Genomic DNA, 20,228 nt, shown 5'->3' with positions numbered 1-20,228 from the left:
CTTGGGTTAGTGTTAAATTAAAGCCCCATCATCAGGAAATAATGTTTTTCAAATATTGCTATTTATGTCTGAGAACACATCATTAATCATTATGTGAAAAAAGTATTAGACAGATCACGGTGCCCATGAGGGGCCTTCTGTTATCCACCTTTACCTGGTCGATGTTGTTGTTCCCATTTTACCTGACTATATCTATCAAACACATTTATTTAAATCCAATTAAATGTTCTTCCTGTTATTCCCATTTCATCTAGCTTAAACCCTCTTTCCATACCATATCATATACCTTCCCAACATCAACAAACAGTGCCATTATAAAATGTATATATATATATAATTTAACTTAGGTTCGGGACCACACCTCAGCCATTCTTCTAATTACCCATCAACACTCCAGCAACAACAAACGCTCACGAGCATCCAGCGCTTCCAGATTCCTCGTCTGGTTCAGCCCCCGCTGTTAGCGTCACGCATGACGTCACAGCATCTCTGCTGCCTCCACAGCCACAATCCGCATCGTCAGCTCCCCCTGGTGGGGGACAGGTCATGTCCTACTTGTAACTTCTTCCCAACCCAACCAAACAGATTAACAGTTTAACAAATGCACTCACAGTAAAATTTTATTTTCATAAACAATATGATACAATAAGAATGTACCATATTGTCCATTCACATGGAAGATCTGTCATCTATTACCTTGGTTTTCAGCAGGATATCTGATTGATGTTGATGATGGGCGTCTGTTTTATTTCTTTTTTTAATTAAGTGAGAATATAACACAAAAGACAATAAGAGGTCAATTATGGAGTTACAAAAATAATAACAAAATATACTTTTAAAAATGATTATCATTTCTCTTTGTCCCTGTCTTTTTCTTCCTCTCCTCCTTTGTCCCTGTTTTCTCTTTCTCTCCCTTGAATGTTTTTATTTTCATTTCTTTCTCTTAAAAACACGCTCACGTTTTTTTTAATCATCATGTATAGGCCATCATGTGAAATACCAGGAGTGAGTGAAAATGTGTGTGTGTGCGTGTGTGTGGGTGTGTGTTTGTGTGTTTGTGTGCGTGCTCACACACACAGAGGTTCGGGGCCCCGCCCCCACTCACTTGCTCAGAGACACACACAGTGAGATAATAGGAGCGTTACTGTGAAGCAGCCGGTCAGTGACTTTGTTGAAGAACAGTAGAAACAGTGAAAACAACAAAAGTTTCTCACAGCTGCTTCATAATCAGCTGCTTCATGATCAGAGCAGAAGCTGCAGTTGGTTTGTACCGAGCAGGGGTCTCATTTATCAAACATTCATGTAGGATTCATACTAAAAGTGTACGTACGCCCAAAAGCCGGAAATGGCGTACGCCAAAGGAAATTCCGATTTATAAAACCGTGCGCACGCACACCTGAACGCAATGTTGGCTTTATAAATCAAAGTCCACCTGGAAACGTTCGTACGTGGATCTACTTCCAAATCCGCCCTCCACACGCCCACTTTCAACCATAAATGGTCAATGCAAAGCACGGCATGAATATTAAATGATCCTGCTGACCAATGGGTTGCCACCGTGAGTCCTGACGGAGTCACGGCATCAAGCGATGAGAAGAGGAAATGAAACTTTCTGAAACTGACATCTGTTAGTGAGGTGGAGGTGAAGAGCGATTTTATGGGACAGCAGTGATGTCACTAATAAAGAAAATACACTGATACTCTGCTGCTGCTGTGGATAATACAGTGTGTGAGAGTGAGTAAGATAGAAAGAACCGAGCCTGAAATAAAAAAAGATCCAATTCAAAGGTGGAGGCAAAAAAAAACACACTCTGAGAATTTGAGGGAACTTGTTGTATCTCATGTTCATATTTGAATCATCCAAAACTGCAGGATAATTAAATTCAGAAACAGCTGTGATGTCCTCAATCTATAGAATTTAACAGAATTACTATTATATGCTCGTGTTTGTACTGGGATGGTTCGGTTCCGTCGGTCGATCTGTGTGTTACTGGACTCAGTTCAGCACAAAGATCACAGATCACAGATCAATAGATCTATATTAGCTGATCAGACACCGCTGAACCCTCGCTTCCTCCTCATCCTTCCAATCGCGTGCATCCAACACGCAGAATCACGCACCAGTATCACGGCAGTATTTATTTTTTTAGAGCATCGGACCGATTCCCTCACATCAGTGGATCCTAACCTCCACTCAGGGATATTATTTGGAAAGTGTCTTCATTTCTTGTAAGTGATCTCCAGTGTGCTCTGTGCGTCTGATGGCACAGTCACGCTCACTGCAGTGATTTGATGATACACGCACAGTGTTAGAAGATATTATTAAAACCTGTTAATGACTCGGCTCTGTAACTCCGCTGTTTAATGGAATCTGAACGTAATTTGCTGTAAGTTGTTTTATATATTTTTTAATTAAAAGGTTCGTGTGGAACAGTTATGTCGCGGGAGCACAACTAAAGCTGTTGGTTTTAATGTAAATGATGAAGAGGATCAATAATCTGCTTCAGTTCACCACCTCAGGTCTGCGTCGCCACTTTCCCGTCTCCAAAACGTCCGTACGCATGGGTCAGAGTTTGCGTGGAAATACGCAAATTTTCCCGTCAAGTTTGTTTTTATAAATCCCAACGTTTGCGTGAGAAGTGGCGTACGCACGTTTCAGGCCCGTACGCAACGGTGATAAATGAGACCCCTGTAATTTCTGTGTCCTCCTCCACTCTGACCTGCTCTCTCTCAACCTTCACTAGTTATCAGGACCTAGGGTCTCATTTATAACCGTTGCGTACGCACAAAACGGGGCCTGAAACCTGCGTACGCCACTTCTCACGCAAACGTTGGGATTTATAAAAACAAACTTGATGGGAAAATGTGTGCATTTCCACGCAAACTCTGACCCATGCGGACGGACGTTTTGGAGACGGGAAAGTGATGATGCAGACGTGAGTTGAACTGAAGCTACTAATTGATCCATTTCATCATTAACCAGCAACCAACAGTGTTATTTGTGCTCGCGCGACAAAAATGTTCCATACGAACCTTCAATTGAAAAAAATATAAAACAACTTACAACAAATTACGTTCAGAAAATAATAAACAGCGGAGTTGCAGAGCCGAGTAATTTATAGTTTTTATAAAAATATCATCGAACACCGCGTGTATCATCCAGCACGAGTGTGTTTGAAGTGGCTGCAGTGAACGTGAGTGACTGTGCCATCAGGCACACAGAGCGCACAGGGCGCACTGGAGATCACTCACAAAAAAGAAAGAAAAACAATTCACTTTCAAACTTGTTTTTCCAAATAATATCTCATAGTGGAGGTTAGGATCCAGTGTCGGTGAAGTAATCGGTCCGATTGCTCTAAATATATAAATACTGCGGGGACAAGCGTAATTCTGCGTGATGGATGCACGCGAATGGAAGGATGAGGAAACGACGGTTCAGCGATCACAAATGTTTTTTCCCCATGAAGATCTGTGATCTCTGAGCTGTATGAGTCCAGTGTTACACAGATAATAATTATATTAAATTCTATAGATTTGGGACATTTCAGCTGTCTCTGCATTTAATAAGCCTATAGTTTGGGATGATACAACAAGGCGATACAACAAGTTCCCTCACATTCAGTGTGTGCAATTTGTTGCCTTAATGATGGCAGCTTCTTCTGCGTTGCACTCGGAGAGAAAATACTTGACGGAGACGGTGAACTGTTTAGCCCGTGGCTGTGTTTATTGTCTTAGCACCGGCACATCAGGTAGACAGACACTTCTTCACTCACAGTGATGACACAAGCTCGCATCCCGATTTAGCGCTTCAGCGCCTCACAGTGGCATAATAATGATACTGCACCCCCAGTGAAATTACATACAGAACAGTACAGCCTGACACAATCCTTCTGTAACAACTGAGGACACAATTGTTTTTTTGCCTCCACCTTTGAATTAGATTTTCTTTATTTTAGGCTCCGTTCTCTCTATTGTCCTCACTCTCACTCACTGTGTTAACAGCAGCAGCAGCAGTGCATCAGTGTATTTTCTTTCACCTCCACCTCAGTAAAAAACACTTCGATGTCAGTGTCAGAAAGTTTTGCTTACTCTTCTAATCGCTTGATCCCGGGACTCTGTCATGACTCACGGTGGAAACCCATTGGTGAGCAGCCTTATTTAATATTCATGAGGTGCTTTGTATTGACCATTTATGGTTGAATGTGGGCGTGTAAAGGGCGGGATATGAGTCAGGTCCAAGTACGAAACATTTCCATGTGGACTGTGATTTATAAAGTGAACATTGCATTCAGGTTCGCGTGAGCACGGTTTTATAAATCTGAATTTTCTTTTGCGTAAGCCATTTCCAGCTTTTGTGCGCATGTACACTTTTAGTATGAATCCCACGCACTGTTTTATAAATGAGACCCCAGATCAGTACATGAAGTAACCTAGTGTTTGTTTGATTCGCTCCATGAGGCTGCATTTATACATCATGAAAAATGACTCGTCAACATTTTACGGCTCAGTACAACACAAGACTTGGCGTGAACAGCAGGACTCAGTGTTAAAATGAGCGGAGCAACACGATTCATGATCCAACACCATCGATAAATAACTAAATACATGATCTTAAGTTCGTCATCTAAATCATCCCAATAAAAAATTTACTATGAACGTGAAGTAGTTCATTTTCATCTGTATGAACTGAACTTTTAACTCATTCTTTTTAAGTGTGAAGTGGCTCAACACTGCTCAGCAGTTTTAGTTTATGCCCCGAATCACTTCCGTGGAATAGTCCATTGTAGTGGGGACTGTGGGGGGAGGGGGGTTGCTGAGACACTAGTAACTCATAAATTATAGGCATTCTGATGCCATTTTAGCGTATGGATTTTTAGAGTGATATAAGTAATTAAGAGTAAAAATAAGTTTATTAGGTGTTTTATGGGGCCCCTGGTAGTTCAGGGCCCAAGGCAATTGCCGACCTTTGCCTAATGGTTAAGTCCGCCTCTGGCACTTCAAATGGCCTCATCACAGGCTAATCAAGTTGCTCAGCCTCCTTCTTCATTTCCCACAGGCTTATCCTTTCCTCCTCCCTTCCCCTTACACCCAAATGTATGTGGCAATAACTACTCTCTAGCCACAGCAGCAACCTTTCCTAGAGCGCTGCATCAGCTACATAGGCGTGGCCACACAGAAATAGTTTGGTAAAAAAGAGGCTTATAATTGACTTGCCTTCCCCACATGGCTCACATATTCCAAACATTAACTCATTCCCAGTTCTGATTCTTCCATTAAATACACAACAATCAACCACGCCATCACTCTCATCTGTTTGGCAGGCCATAGAGCTTGGCTGTCAAAAGCCGACTTTGCTGTAAAGGTGCATATTATTTTCCCGTCCGCCTCACTTTCGGCTGCAGAAGCAACCCCAAAATCTTTGATTCACTTTTAGAAGCCCTGTTCTGGATTCTTACCAACTATTACAGACTCCCATACATACTCCATCTTCTCGACAATTTTCTTGTTGTCACCCCACCATCCTCAACCCCTCACTCTGGGCTTTCCACTCTTACAGAAGCTTACTCAGAACTCTGCGTACCTCTTTCCAAAGAGAAAACTTCAGGTCTCAGCACCTCCATAGAGTTTCTGGGCATCACCCTGGACTCAAAATCTTTCCAGTCATCTCTGCCCACACAAAAAATATGTGGAAAAATGAAATGCGCCTGTGACAACTTTTTCTGTCCTCTTGGAACGGAATTTCGTTCTTCTATGATGACTTCATCACTCACCCTGAGGATATACAACCTTTCATGAGGGTAGCTCCTTCCACAGTTTTCAGCGGCTATTGCAGAAGGACATGGTTCACCTCTGCTTGGCCACCAGAGCTTAAATCTCTCAATTCAGACTCCAACTTATTAAAATTAAAATCAAGTCACAACCAAACACACGACTCTGTAGTAGTGTAGTTAATTTGCTTCTATCTGTTCAATACACGTGTTAAATAAACGGTAACTTTTATAACAATTACATATTAAAAACCACTTGAGGCATGTAAGCATATGATTATGATAATAGATAAAGCAATAGGTTTTGTTGTTGTATAGTTTCAAGGTTACTTACCTCTAGTGAGTTCGTTGTAAAGATCGCGACCATCCTGAAGCAACAACACTGCAGCGCTAGCCGGTTAGCAGCCGTGGATAGCATGTAGCCTAGCTCCTTAGCCTGAGCTAACCAGGTAACATTGAGCTCTGCGGGCGTGGCTCAGCTGTCAGTCTTCACTCGCGCTCCTCCTCTTTGCCCATTTATTGGTTAGCCAGGAACTAGGAGGAGTCAGCACCGGCAAGATGGCGCCGGGTGAACGCCTACTACTAGCCTCATTTTCACTCTTCAGAAACCAACGGGTGACGTCACAGCCCCTACGACCATTATATATACAGTCTATGGATGTTACCAGGAAACCCGAAAGGAGGCTGGCAGTTTTTCCTCTCTCTCTCTCTCTCTCTCTCTCTCTCTCTCTCTCTCTCACTGTAATGGAAAATGTTACCATTATATCACACTATATATTATCTCTGCTTATGCATACTATTTCTCCTTGTGAAACTGTTAAGATGACATCAGAGCCACAAATGTGAGACTGTGCTGGTCTCCCACACCAAGACCTCGAAGAAGCCTTCAGCATGTGTCTAGTCTTATCTCCTGGGATTTTACAATTCACTCAGTTCACACACATAGTTCACACACACACACACACATCTCTTCACTGCATCTGAATAAATCGCACCCTGTATGACTGTCTGACCTTCCTTGCAAGGAATAAAATCTTCTTAAAAGACTATTATTCTTGAATCTCTTTATTTCAGAAGTTTCACCAGGTCAAATTTCCATCACACTCACCAACCTGGATCATATTATAATCTTGCAGCTTTTATAAATGTCTCTATCGAGCCGTCAGCAAGCACTAGGCACACATTAAACATTTCTCAGGAGGAATTTTCTAGTTGGATTATACTTTCTTTGATGTAGCAGTTACTTGTTGACTTCACACCGACATATTTCAATATATATTGCACTGATACATAGCACTAGTCAGACATAATGTTCCAGAACTTTGCTTGAGGAAGTTTTCTGTGGACCTCTCTGAATTTAGAATTGTGTACCCCTGCTTTAGTTTTTATGGTTGTACAGCACATCATACACAATTGATTTGAAGCATACTGAAGACTCTGCTTCAGATCATCTGTAATTATTTGCCTCTCATGTTAAGGTCAGTCGTTTCCAACATTTTTGACTACTACCACCTTAAAAAAGTGTCTGCATTTGACCCCTTAGAGTGGTATTGAGTTGTGGACAATATAACCAAAGTAATGTTTCACTGTTAAAGTAGTTTGGCTGAAACTAACTTCTCAACTTTGTTTCATAATCTGCTTGGATTGTGTCTTTTTTAAGTATTGAATGAAGAATTAAAAAAAAAGTGAAATGAAGGTATAGCCCCTGAATGTCCCTGAGCTGTGAAGGTATTCTAAAATGTAAGGTTAAAACAGATTTTTCATTAAATTAGGCAAGATCTGCTGAAATCACACCATCACATAATTGTCTTTAAAAATGAATTTTACCCAGCCTGGCCAGAGATGCTCCAGCATCTTTCTTCAGACACAGATGTTTGAAGTCTTTAGGCAGAGCAGGGTGAGAACACAGAGCCGCTGCTTTGGCCTCCAACAGCCACAGATCATGTTCTGCTGATGCATCATAACCGGTCATCAGAGCCCCAAGTGCCTTCACTGACGCCAGAGAGAAGTGAAAGTCTCCCTCCTACAAGACAAGAGATGACACATCTAAGGGTTAACAGATATCAGTTAATACTGTTAAGATTTTAATAATATAATTAGACACTATAGCCCCGAAAAGGATCGATTTTACACGCACCATGTTTGTACCTTAACAGAAAGAATTAATGTTTTGTTATGTGTTAGGACTGTTATCCGTGGCATACAATACACTGTACTTAAACTTGTTCTCATACATAAACCTTTATATATATTACAGTATTCCTTTAGCTTTATTCAACATCACACATACATGAATGCACTGTGCTCATTAAGACACTGTGACCTATGCCTTAGAAAGAAATCAAGCAGCTGCCCCAGCTTCTGAAGGCCAGATAGGAAAGGCATTGTCTTGTCTGATAAATACGCATGCTTACGCACACAGAACATACAGCCGATAAAACAGAAACACAATGTTTCTCACTCCACTGAACAACAACACTGTATCTGCAAAACTACTGACGACTCACAAAGCTTCAGCCGGATAAAGGCTTGTTTTTAATACACAAAACTTAACACTGTCAGAATGTGAAGATTTGCCCAGCTACTATCAAAGGAGGAGTGAACCTGGGAGCAGCTCCTCATCATTGGTGGATTCCAGTTCCAAGATGCTGGGACCACGCCTGTGCACCAGCAAGGGAGAGCCAGAGCTGAACCCCGGTGACTCCCCCTCGTTATTGACCAATGAAGTTCTACCTACTATTATAAATATTGCACCTGTCGTCCGTTCGGGGCGACTCTAGACAACCCCGTGCTATTAGACGGCCGGGGTTGTACGTTGAGTGCCCATAGCTATGTTGTAGCTTTTCATTGCTTCTAAATAAATACTTTTTGAACCAAACCAAAACCGACTCTTCTCATACCTAAGGATAAAAGAACATGACAATACCAGAACACACAGACACGTTATGTATTCTTGTACTTCTATCTTAGTGAGAACACTTGGCATAATGCATTCCCTAGCCCCCCAACTAGCACGACTAAATACCTTTCACACAAACACTGATTAAATGGCCAACTAAATGAATACACTCTCGCCTTCCTCTTTCAATAAACCTATGGTGGCCTTCAGGTACCATCTTTGGAGCCAGTGTTAGATCTGTCCGTTGTCTTAATACCCTCACACTCACACAATTGTTAAATACTCAACAGTTCACACAGAGACAATGGTCTTCTTTAGTATTCACTAGGTTTATCACAAAAGCAAGCAACAACAAAAGAAACTGCCACAATGTTCATGTTTTCTATGCTACTAGTTTCTAGTATATATTTAGAACAACACACACACACACACAATAACTGGTGACAGGGACTTAGTGATGTAAGTCATAAACTGGGGAAGTTCTGTGGTGATCTGTTTTAGTTCATTTTTTTATCCTATTCACTTGCAGTGCCAATTGTCAAATGTATAGAAATTAGTCAATTGTAATTTAACACCTAATTTGAATATCAAGGTGGCGATTGTGATGAGATTAGAAAAAATGTTAACTGTATTCACCTGTAGTATTTTCCCTAAAGTACAGTATATAAGTCTGTATGCCCTAACTTATTACATTAGCTAGTAACTCATGCGTGTACATTAGCAAGACACAAGTAAACTATATTTGTTTTTGTCTTTTGGGTAATTAGCTGTAAACTGGAGGCACTGGTAGCTTAGTCCTTTATTCATCACCACTCACCTCCACACAAGCAAGAAAAAACATCACAACTAGGAGAGGAGGTGGGAGGTGCTGCCTGTCTGACGTGACTGTGATGACTGTTTGCTCACCAGAGGTGTGCCCCTTCACTAGCCTCACGATTCGATTACGATTCAGCGATTCAACAATTCAAATGCACAACGATGCATCTTAATGCATTTCAATGTATCACAACCACAATTTCCTATATTACTGCACATGGCTGTTTTTCATCAGTTATAACAATCAGTCAGACAAATATGAATTTAGAAAGTTCTTAAAAAAATTATTTTAGACTGTTACTGTTATTACAAGTGGACTGTATTTACAAAATAAGGTTTTCAATTCAAAAATCCGACTACAACAGTAAGTATAGGACAGTGGTCAGTGCTCTCCACACTAATTTGACATTCATTTAGTTTAGACTTGTGAACTGCACATAAGGCTTAAAAGGACAAACTCTGATTACGGCCTTTACTGTATCAAGGTGGCCCTGCCTGGCCCCCCTCAGCAGCACCACTGCACTGAGGCACATTACTACACTGGTCAACAAGTGACTCTGCTCCTCTGATGTTTTCTCATCACTCACATTTGGGACTGATCTTTATAAAAGCCTGATGAATTAATATGTAAGTTCTGGGATAAACGGGCTGTTGAGATTATTGTACTTTAAGCGTGGCACCAGTAAATTATGGCCTTTGATTCTGACACATACAGCACGACCGGAACTTTAATAAGCGTCTGTCCTGGTCCTGAAGAAGCAGCAGTGGTTATAATTATTCAGAGTCCACGTCCACGTCGCAATGCATCTAAGAATCAAGAAATGTCCACAGCTCTAGTGCTCACCACTGTGGAGGAGATGTAGAGGGAGGGAAGGAGGGTACAGACTAGTTTAATCTTCTGACCTGATATTTAGATTTTTTTTATATATTTAAATATATTTGTTTGACAGGGAAGCTGTGTGCAAACAGGAATATAATATTAATTTCTTTAAAAAAAAAGCACCCCAGACAAAGGAAGAAAAAGTGCAGTGGCTCAAGCCCTCTTTGATGTCTATGTGTGCACGTGTCAGCTACAGACGAATATGGTGGATGTGCCAGAGAATCATCATACAAGGCATGCACTGCCTTGGCATTCACTGCCTTGACTGATGTTGGAAAGATTAAATGGGGGTGGTGAGACAGCCTCACCAGAGCCCCTCTTACGCCCGCAGACTACAATCACAGGCCAAGGGGACTGGTGGTAGAAGTAAAACATGATGAAAGCTGGGGACAGGTGGAGGGGTCCCAGAGAACTGTGTCAGATATGTTTTCTGAAAGTATATTGGTCTGCTCTTCGATAAAGCTGCTCAAGACAGAGTCTCTGCTCCGTGGCTCTTCCAAAAGCCATCAGATGAAAAGTGGGGTGTATCCGCATACAACAGCGTAGCTTGAGTTTCACTACTGAAGAATTAATAACCTTCTCAATAACATAAATCTGGAAGCCAACTTTCCAGAGTCAACTATAAGTGGAATGTCTTTAGAGTTAAGCCAAACCTTCTGACCTGGCTGGTAAATGGGAGCTGAGGTCTGGTACCGGTCAGCGATGGCCTTGGTTCTGTCTGCGATTCAGAGTAGTGCTGCACGGGTCCAAGTTTTTTTGTTTTGTTTTATATTATTAGACCATAGTCTGCTTATCCAAGGAGTAGTCGGAAGAGATGTGTCTTTAGCCTGCAGCGGAAGATGTCTAGACTTTCTGCTGTCCTGATGTCAATGGGGAGCTCATTCCACCATTTGGGAGCCAGGACAGCAAACAGGCGTGATTTTGTTGAGTGGCTAGGTGTCCCTCGCAGTGAGGGAGCAGCAAGCCTATTGGCCGATGCAGAGCGGAGTGGACGGCTGGGGTGTATGGTTACTTGAATCAGGAATTGGCGACTCTTCCACAGCCTGCACCTTGGTTGGGTCGGTGCGCACCTGCCCCTTCTCCAAAATGTATCCTAAGAATAAAACTCAGTCAGAATGACATTCACATTTTTTGGCTTTGACAAATAGTTTGTTTTCAAGTATTCTTTGTCACTTGTCAGACATGATATTGGTGCTCCTCAAGGTTTTTTGAAAAAATTACATTGTCTAAATAGACAAAAACAAAACAGTTAATTAGCCAGCAATTCACCGTTTAAGGCAATGGCCTTCATGGGAGTGGACAGCAGAGTAATCTTGAAATTGATGATAACTTTGTGATTTACATTGTGACGCCCCCAGGGGCATATATGGTTGAATATCATCCGCAAAGCAGTGGAAAGAGACATCATATTTCTCCAAAATTGATGATAGGGGCAGCATATATAAGGAGAATAGGATGGGGCCTAGAACGGATCCTTGAGTGACACCACATGTAAGTGGGCCGTACCAGAGGAATGATCACCCAGGTGGACAGAGAAACTCCTCTCTGTTAAGTATGAGTGAAACCACCTGAGTGCTGCACCTTTATCCATACAGAGTTCTCAAAAAGGGACAATAGAATTGCGTGATCAACGGTGTCGAAAGCAACTGGCAGGTCTGAGAGCACCAGTACAGTAGAGTCTCCTGAATCAACAGTTAAAATCAGACAGTTAAAACTCTTAAAAGAGCTGTTTCAGTGCTATGACATGGTTTAAAACCAGACTGGAACTTTTCATACACATCATTGTCGATTATACATTTTTGCATCTGGGTGAGAACTACCTTCTCTGGGACCTTGGACAAGAAAGGGAGTTTAGAAATGGGCCTGAAGTTAGAGAGAACAGAGGGATCAAGATTTTCTTTCTTTAGCTAGGGCTGCACAACAGCATGTTTAAAGGCAGCTGGGACACAACCAGAGAGAAGATAGGTGTTTATCAGTGACAGAATACATGGGCTAACAGTGTCAAAGACTTCCTTAAGAAGATGAGTGGGGATGCTATCTGAGGGGCAATTTGTGGACCGGAGATGGTGAACCACCTCAGATAGGGAGTAGATTGATATGAGCTCAAACTGATCCAAGACAGCTAAGTGCATAGGTCCTATGCACTTAGCTGCACTCCCCTATTCCTCCTATTCCATCGGAGGAATAGGGGAGTCACGGTCAGTGGGCGTAGTTAAAGAAGATCTAAGAACAGAAATTTTCTCAACAAAGACTTTAAGAAAAAAATCACAGAAGGGAGGAAGGTAGAATAGGAGTAGAATTACGGGGGTTATTGAGAGTATTACAAGTTTTAAAAAGGACCTGAGGCCTGTGATAATTATTGGGGATCAAGTTAGATATAAACTTTTATTTATTAAATTTTACAGCTGTCTGATAATCATATAGACGGCTCTGTAAGATTTCATATGACTCTCAGAGTTCGTCCTTTTTCCACCTTCTCTCAGCTTGCCAACACACACATCTGAGAGCGCAGGTAGAGTCGTTTAACCATGGTTCCGAAAGTGCTTTAGTGCGTTTCATCCTCAAAGGAGCTACAGAGTCCAAAGTGCTTGTACACGTATAGTTAAAAAGAGAGATAAGCTCATCAGCACTGAGAACATCACTTCCATCCAAATTATAGAGCACAGTCTTTAAAAACAGCAGAGAAATGCAACGGATTTTGAGTGTTAATTATACGGCGGTAGCGTGCAGGAGGAGATGGCTTGACCACAGAGCAAGGGACTGTAATCATGAATAAAACAGGCAGATGATCTGATATACATAAGGTCGAATGTGTGCCCCTTTTCATGTGTGGGGCCAGACACAGAATGGGTGAGATTAAAGGAATTAATAAGATTTAAGAAGTCTTTAGACATAGGATTAGTTTCACAGCATACATGCACATTAAAATCACCAGAAATTTAAAAGTGATCACAATCCATTGAAATACCCACTATGAAGTCAATAAACTCTTGCATAAAATCCTCGTTGAATTTCGGTGGACGGTACACTACTGTGCACAGCACGGGAGAGGGGGCAGTTACAGACTGGATTTAAATACAGTGGCTACCCCTCCACCTTTTAACAGTGGTCCGAGGAGAGCTGAAAAAACTACAGTCCGGATGGAGAAGCTTAGAAAAAGCTGTGGATTAGGGGAGGTAGCACGGGGGACGTTGCAGGTAATCCGGGATGTTAGACAACTGAGGGCCCCTCGCCTGTTTTCCCGCTGTACCAACAGCACCACCTACTGACGTGGAGTATAATTGTCATGTGAAACTGTTAGAATAGTTCAGTTGTCTTTCAAAAAATAGGGGGGGGTATCTGTTAAAATAAAAACTAAATGCATAGCATTTTCAACCTATTACACTCTCCCCTGCTTTAAGAGATGTCTCCGGGCATCTAGAACCAAACTAACAGAAGTAAGGTGCACCTGTCAAAAGTCTAGAAAGTCTGATTGTCAATGGTCAGTCTGTCGCAGTGTCAAAAATGTAAATTAAGTCACAGTATGTCGTCACCTGACTAGTATGTCCATATTGGTGCAGGGTAGTAACAGGGTTCAGGGATAGCTGGGTAACACGACATGGAGTAAGGAACGCAGGCAACCATCATGTTTACTCCTGGCCTCCAGGGCTGGTATGAAGGCTGTCCAAAATGGTTGTATGTGAGCATCTCGCGAGGTTTCATTGCTCAGGTTGACCTCCTCACCGATGGCATTTCCTCCTCTAGCAGCTCTGTGACAGGTTCACAGTCTCCTTGCTCCTCTACCACTGCCTCCATAATATCATCCCTCACTTGTCCCTCAGCTGGTGGTGTAGTGGCCGGCATTGCTATCTGTACTGACCCTGGCACTGGAACCGGATCAAGTTCATGTGGCTGTTGCATTTGAACTGTCTCAGTCACTCATCTCACTGGCTGAAATTCAGGAGCTACAGCTCTGAGTTCATTCCCTAGTTCGGACCGGGCACTGACTTTTCTCATTTCATACGCAGGTATTGACCTTAGACAATAAGTGTACTCTTCCTCATCATCTGAATGTTCAGACTCCCTGTCAACTGTTTCACTGGGATGAACCTGACTGTTTCTCTGTTTCTGTCTTTTCTCGGGAGCATGCTGACTCTGTTCCAAGGGTAAGTCATTAACAGGTAACAGAAGGTTGCGATGCAGGACACGAAGCATTCGCTCTCCTGTTTCTGGCTGAACTCTATACACAGGTCCATCTCCAATCTTTTCAACAACCCGATGAATTTTCTTTTCCCAGTAAGAGCGAAGTTTACCTGGCCCACCCCTCTCTGACAGATTTCTGACAAGCACCCTGTCTCCAGGCTGCAGCACCATGCCTTTAACATGCCGATCATAGTACTTCTTCCCTTTAGCTGAGCTCTTTCCACTGTTCTCTGAAGCAATCTTATATGCCTCTTGCATGCGAGATGCCCATTTCTGTGCATACTCCTGTCTAGACTGGGACTCTTGTTCAGGTTTTAAATCAAAGAGTAAATCAACAGGCAAGCGTGGGGTTCTGCCATACAATAGAAAGAATGGTGAATAGCCCGTTCCCTCATGTCTGGTACAGTTATACGCGTGAACTATATGAGGTAGATGGGTTTTCCACTCAGCCTTTTTCTCTTCCTGCAGAGTGCGAAGCATCTGCAGTAGTGTCCTATTTAGACACTCGACAGGATTCCCCTGTGGATGATAGGGCGTAGTTCGAGAATGAGATATTCCTGCTAGTTGTTGGAGTCTCTGGAAAAGATTGTTCTCAAACTCTCGGCCTTGATCATGATGCAACTTTTCAGGATACCCGAAGCGTGGGATAAAGTCAAAGAAGATTTTCTCAGCTGCTGTCCTGCCTGACTTGTTCTTGGTTGGGTAGGCTTATGCAAAGCGAGTAAAATGATCTACTAGGACTAAAATGTACTCATAACCACCTTTACTCTTTTCAAGATGGAGATAGTCAACAGAGATGAGCTCAAAGGGGGCACTGGTTGTTATTGAACCCATAGGTGCTCTCTCTGGAATGCCTGGCTGCTTCTGTTTAATACACTGGCACTGGCGAATGACGTAATCTTCGATTTCACGCTGCATAAAGGGCCAATAAAACCTCTCCCTCACCAAGTGGATGACTTTATCTGCGCCAACATGTCCCATATCATCATGAAGATGTTTTAGTACAGTAGATTTAAGCTTACTGGGGAGAACCAACTGTTTCCTTTGCCCTATCTGCCTGTACAATATTCCCTTGTCAAGTGTAAGTCTGTTCCACTTGTGGACTAGCCTGCGTGTCTCTCTACCCATTTGTCGCTTGTCTTTGTCATTAGGATTCCATCCTCTTTTTTTCAGGTTTATCACCTCACAGATGGGAGCATCTTCCTTCTGAGCAGGATTGATGCTTTCAGAAGTGATAACTGGAATGCCTTCATGAGGTGGTTCATCCTCAACCGGATTCATCTGCAGTGCGGCCACCCAGGGTACATCACTGTCTTCGGCAGCTTTGTCCCCCTGCCAGATGGCAGAGATTACATCTGGGGGCATTGTCTCTGTGTACTCTTTAAGGTGGTCGTGAAGTGGCACTGGATATCTTGACAGGGTGTCAGCGTCTGCGTTTGACTTGCCTGGCCGATATCTAATGGTGAAATGGAAGTCGGCTAACTCACCCACCCAGCGGTGTCCTACAGCGTTCAACTTGGCGGTGCTCAGGATGTAAGTAAGGGGGTTATTATCCGTATATACGGTGAAGGTGGGGGCATAATAAAGATAATCTCTAAATTTATCACAAATTGCCCACTTCAGCGCCAGGAACTCGAGCTTGCCTGAGTGAAAGTGATAGTTATTTTCAGCCGGCGTGAGGGTCCTGGACCCGTAAGCAATGACACAGAGTTTCTTTCCCTGTTGTTGATAGAGCACAGCTCCCAGACCTTCATTTGATGCGTCAGTGTGGAGGACAAAGGGCAAATTAAAGTCTGGGTAGGCCAATATGGGTGGACTGATGAGCATGTCAACAAGGCGCGACACCACAGCACTGTGTTCTGGTGTCCACTGGACAGGGGTCTTGGATGATAACTGACCACTTTGTAACACCATTGGCTTGGTCTTGTTAGATCTAACTGAGCTGGCTGTCTGGCTAGACTCACTTTTACTGTCTATGAGTTTAAACAGTGGCCTGGCTATCCGGGAAACGTCCTGTATGAAGGTTCGATAATAGCCTAGAAAACCTAGAAGAGCTCTGACCTCGCCTACATTTTTTGGCTCTCTATCCTTCAAATGTTGAACTGCCTCAAGATCTTTAGGGTCTAGGCTCTGGATACCTTCACTGGTCACTAGGCGCCCTACATACCTGACCTGACTTTTAAACAGCTCACATTTGTTTGGGCGTAGTTTAACACCATGCTCTCGCAGGCGGCACAGCACCTGCCTCAGGTCATCAACGTGGTCACGAAAGGTCTTAGAAAACCAAAGAACGTCATCCAAGTATGGAGAGCAGCACTCATCTCTTAGACCATCGAGCACTCCCTCCATGCACCTTTGAAATGTGGCTGGGGCGTTGGTAAGGCCAAATGGAAGGCGGATCCACTCGTACAGGCCCCAAGGCGTTCTGAAGGCAGTCAGATGTCTGGAGCTCTCGTCAACAAAACCTTGATGGTAAGCACTGCCTTGGTCGAGTATTGAGAACCAGGAGTAGCCCCCCAGGTTATCTAACAGATCTTGGATGCGTGGAAAAGGGTGGCGGTCCGCGACAGTTTTGCGGTTCAAGCCCCGAAAGTCAACACACAGACGTAAACTTTTGTCCTTTTTTCTGACACAGACCACAGGAGATGAGTAGGGTGAGGTGGACTTTCTGATCCAGCCATGGTCGAGCAGGTTTTGGACATAGTCCTTTACCTCTTTGTACAGGGGTTTGGGAACTGAGTTGTAGGACGCTTGGACTGGTGTTTTGTCCTTCAGGTGAATTTTCAGTCGTAAGTTTGGGATGCAACCAATGTCGGAGTCATCTTTAGCAAACACATCTGACTCTTCATACAACATGTCTCTGACCATCTTTTGCTCATCCTCTTCAAGATGTGACACATCTACCTGAGGGTGCCATCTCTGTTTTGTCATGTCCGGTGTTTCATGTCTCTCACTCGCTTCTCGCTGCTCATCTGTTTTTAGCTGAGCTGAGTAGACATTAACAGTTGGATGTGGCTTTGAACCACCTAAAAAACGGTTAACTGGTGTCACTGCAGTAACTTCCTCCAATGTGCCTAGAACTGTTCTCTTTGTGAGGTAAATATCATGTTTAGTGGGGTTCTGAATGGAGATTTTAACAGCTTTTGTGGACCCACTTGGAACATCTACCAAAGCTGGCAACAGCTCTAACCTTTCAGGACAGTTACTCACTAGGTTAGGTTGAAAGAACATAGTCCCGCCCCTTGGCCACTCTCTGACTCTACACTTAAGCTCACAAATCTGCCCCGCAGGAATGTTTAGACCTCTCTTCCCTGTTCCCATGCAGTACTCATAGGCTATTGCATCAGGAGTAAGAATCTGGAGGTTAGAAACTAGCGCTTCCACTGCACTATCACTGATACTTAAAGCTTCCTTAAGCAAAGCGGAAATATCTGTCTCATCTTGATTTGTTTCGATTATCTCAGCTATAACATTATTGCCTAACAGAGGACAGTTCAGGCTGTTGCTGCTGATTAACAGTGGCACTTGTATTTTGACCTGTCCATAATTCTCACTACAGACCTGAAGTTCAACATCTACCCAGCCATCAAAAGGAACGTCTTTGCCATTAGCTGCAGTGATCTCCAAAGGCTGCTCGGAAAAGAGGGATTCAAGTGGCTGGATTCGAACATTGGGGAGTGCTTTGTCTATCCATGCTCTCTCTACCATAGTCACATGGGACCCTGAGTCAAGCAACATTTCTAGAGGGACTCCATTGATAGCACATGAGACCATACATCGCTTTCCTATGAGATGTGCTAGGCGCTTTCTTAGTGGTGGTTGGGACGGTGTTGGCACTTCCCTACGGCTGGCTGTTTTAGAATTACTGGCTTGTGCTGTGGGCTCCTCAGCTGTCACGGTCACTGGCTGCCCCTCTCCAGTGACCTCATCCCGTTTCCCGACACCTTTCTCTGCAGACAGCCGATGGCACGATGACCAGCTTGGCCACAAAAAAAACAGTGAGTGCAGCTCACCTTGCTCTGCTGTATACAGCTACTGCATCTGCCCCTGGTCTCAGATGATGGAAGCTGAGGACGGGCTGCTGGTGGGCAGGGGTCCGCAGGTGTCACACTGTCAGAAGGTTTTGCAATCTGGGCGAGATGTTTTGTCAGTGAGGACACTTGTGCAGTCAGTTCTCTAATAGCGGTTAGCCTGTAACTCAGTGTCAACTTTCGCTTGTTTGTCTGAGTCACTACTGTCAAGCTGAGCTGTACTTACAGTCACTGGTCGAGGTTTTGCTAGCGCCCAGGCGCTTTAGTCTTTCTGCCTCTTCACTCGTAGACTTAGTGATTTGATCTAAGAGGAAGTCATCACTAACCTGTAGGTCCGTGAGAAAGGGTTTGAGGTCATGTCAAACATGGCTGTTTTTCTCATTTAACCCCTGGTATAGTGTGTGCAGAAAGGTACCCTGAACCAGCCTTTTGTCATAGCTAAACTCTGCACCAGGCTGTTGTGGCTCAAATAGAACACGTTGTGTAGGAGTCGATGGGATGAAGTAGTCCGGACATCTCTCGTTTTATGCACCTCTTGGCGTGCGTTTTATTTCACAAACATTTCAACAATACAGAGCACTCACGGGTGTCACCCAACATCCGCTTTTAACCACTCCCAGTGCCCTTGTTACCTTGGTAACCCCACACAGTGCAAACCGCATAGTGCAATCAATTAGTGTAAACCAATGTCACAGCCTTTGGTGAATTCTGTCTTATCACGTGTCCACTACATACGTCCCCCCAGAATTCACACACAAAGTTAACGTGTTGGGGCTCGAATCACCCGACCTGCACGGCTCCGTAAAACATGAGCAGGGGATGAAGTCGGGGGTTTAACTGGAGGAACATGAAGGGCTGTGCGGTGGCCCGGGGGGTGAGCAGGAGGGCGCCCCCGCCGTGGAGGCTTAGCTACCTCAGAAGGTTGAGTTAGGTCCAAGTGGGCAGGTTTCAGCCGGTCCACCGATACCTGTTCTGGTTTACCGCCAATGTCCACGATAAAAGTTTTGGTCCCAGCCTCAATGACACGAAATGGACCGTCATAGGGACGTTGAAAGGGCCCGCGATGAGCATCCTGACGAATGAACACATATCCCGCAGAATGAAGTTTGACAGAGATATGAGAACAAGGGATGCTGTGTTGCGATGTGGGAACTGGTGCGAAAACCTTGGCATTGTCCAGGAGCGTAGCTCGTTGTTGTGCTGCTGACCAAGAAACTGTAGTGTCAGGAACAAAGTCCCCAGGGACTCTCAATGGCTGGCCATAAACCAACTCGGCAGATGAAGCTTGTAGGTCTTCCTTAGGGCCGGTCCTAAGCCCCAACATGACCCATGGAAGCCTGTCGACCCAGTTACCGTCCTTGAGGCTGGCGCGTAGAGCAGCTTTCATAGAACGGTGGAACTGCTCGCACAGCCCGTTAGCCTGCGGATGGTATGCTGTGGTGCGGTGGAGCTTCGTCCCCAGGCTCTCTGCCACAGTGTTCCAGAGCCCAGATGTAAACTGCGGGCCCCGGTCAGAAGAAATGTCAGATGGAACGCCGAACCGAGCGACCCAGGTGATGATAAATGCCCGAGCCACATCAGCTACTGCTGTTGAAACCAACGGGACAGCTTCTGGCCGACGAGTGGTTCTGTCCACCATGGTGAGAAGGTGT

The sequence above is a fragment of the Hippoglossus stenolepis genome, chromosome 6 (assembly GCF_022539355.2).
Source record: "Hippoglossus stenolepis isolate QCI-W04-F060 chromosome 6, HSTE1.2, whole genome shotgun sequence".
In the NCBI taxonomy this organism is placed as follows: Eukaryota; Metazoa; Chordata; class Actinopteri; order Pleuronectiformes; family Pleuronectidae; genus Hippoglossus; species Hippoglossus stenolepis.
Note: the sequence above shows the minus strand (reverse complement) of the source record.